The sequence below is a fragment of the Mandrillus leucophaeus genome, unplaced genomic scaffold (genome assembly GCF_000951045.1).
Source record: "Mandrillus leucophaeus isolate KB7577 unplaced genomic scaffold, Mleu.le_1.0 Scaffold180, whole genome shotgun sequence".
In the NCBI taxonomy this organism is placed as follows: domain Eukaryota; kingdom Metazoa; phylum Chordata; class Mammalia; order Primates; family Cercopithecidae; genus Mandrillus; species Mandrillus leucophaeus.
This window is the reverse complement of record NW_012101810.1, coordinates 1,241,241-1,243,504: the sequence shown is the minus strand read 5'-3', so window position 1 is coordinate 1,243,504 and position 2,264 is coordinate 1,241,241.

Sequence of the window (2,264 nt, the reverse complement as noted above, 5' to 3'; positions counted from 1 at the left end):
GAAAAGAAAATTTTTTCATTTTTATTTTTGGAAATTAGAAATTGATACGGTTTGGCCGTGTCCCCACCCAAATCTCATCTTGAATTGTAGCTCCCATAATTCCCACGCATTGTGGGAGGGACCTGGTAGGACACAATGACATCCCAGTGGCACTGAGTACTCCTAGCACCCAGAGCATGGCTCCTAAATATCTTCCCCCATGAACATGGACCAGGGCTTCTGGGAGAAATGGCTGATTCCAGGGCTGTGGCAGGGTGAGCACAAGATAGGCCCTGAATAGGTAAATCTGAATATCCTTTACAAGATAGCCGTGTAAGGCTATCTGGGGTCATCCTTACACATTGTCAGATGATACCCTTGTAAGGCTATCTAGGGTCATTCTCACATACTCTCACGTTATGTCTTACACCCGTCTTTCTTGGTTGTTGAGTCTTCCAAGAACAAGGACTGTCTCTCCATTGATTTGCATCTACTATTGTACCTTTCATGAAACACACATTTTTCTCTCTTTTCTTCCAAAATAAAACTTCATGAAACACATTTTAAAGTTTTATCCAATATAGGTCTTATATGTCTTAAGTTTATTCCTATGTGTTTTATCTTTATTGCCATTGTAAATGGGGTTTTCCTCTTCCGTTACATCTTCTGATTATTGTTTGTGGGAATGAAGGCTTTTGATCCTGTGTGTTAGTTTTACATCCTATTATCTTACTACATTCTTTTATTGTTTGATGAGGTATGCATGTTTTATAATATTAAGAAGTTATATCACTCACTTCCTACTTTCTTGAACACTAAATTATTGGTGTCTGAGATACGAAACTTTTGTTTTGAGACAGAGTCTCACTGTGTTGCCCAGGCTGGAGTGCAGTGGCACAATCTCGGGTCACTGCAGCCTCCATCTCCTGGGCTCAAGCAATTCTCCTGCATCGGCCTCCTGAAAAGCTGGGACTACAGGTGCCCGCCACCACACCCGGCTAATTTTTGTATTTTTGTATTTTTAGTAGAGGCAGGGTTTTACCATGTTGTCCAGGCTGGTCTCAAACTCCTGACCTCAAATGAACCACCCACCTTGGCCTCCCACAGTGCTGGGATTCCAGGTGCTCACCACCACACCCAGAAAATTTTTGTTTTTAGTATAGACAGGATTTCACCATGTTAGTCAGGCTGGCCTCAAACTCCTGACTTCAGTGATCTGCCTGCCTCTGCCTTTCAAAGTACTGGGATTACAGCTGTGAGCCACCGTGCCTGGCCGTTACTAGCTGTTTTCATAAGACTGTGAACCATAGCTGATCAGTCCAACTGTTGCAAAATACTCTCAACCATCTCCCAAGGATCTCTGGCCTCAAATTGGATTAAGCTGGCTTTTCTCATTTACAGCAAAGCTTAAAGTGATACCACTTTCTCCACTTCTCTTTCTTCCTACAAACTTCATGACACACCCTGGATGCTTGTTGTCTGTCTACGCTAGATTCAGTATCTAATGCACCTCGTGTTGTCAGAACACATGCAGCACTCAGTTCAGCTGTGTTCTTGGTAGGCCCCAGAAAGCCAAGACTGGTTGGGTTTCTGACACCTGAACAAGTTTAGGAATCACTGCTTCAGACAGAACTTCCAAGATTTACTGCCAAGAGACCCAGCTGTGTAGCACAATGGAAGATGGGCTTGGACCCCCGCAGAACAGAGAATCAGAGGCTGCGAATGACTGACAAAGTGTGGGTGCCACAGAAGTCCTGGGGAACTGAGTCAATGCCCAGCCCAACAACCGGCCCAAATCACCCCAGCAAATGATCACACCGCTCAGCACTGTGCACTGACCCTGGCTCGCCGAACAGCCGATTTTATCTAGAATGTCTTACACTTTCTTCCGAACTGCCATAGAAACAGTAACCTTTCTAATTGCTCTCATTCTCCAGGGACTGTTCAAGTGCAACCAGGAGATGGAAACGCTGGCCCATGAAGAGCCTCCTCTGAGTGGACTGCTGTTTCATTTTTTTTTTAAGATTCACCACAGCACAACTATCTGCAAAAATAGCTTTAGTGTGGAATGAAACATCCAGAATGCGGGCCGGGTGCGGTGGCTCACACCTGTAATCCTAATGCTTTGGGAGGCCGAGGCAGGCAGATCACAAGGTCAAGAGATTGAGACCATCCTGGCTAACACAGTGAATATCCCCATCTCTACTAAAAATACAAAAAATTAGCTGGGCGAGGTGGCAGGCGCCTGTAGTCCCAGCTACTCGGGAGGCTGAGGCAGGAGAATG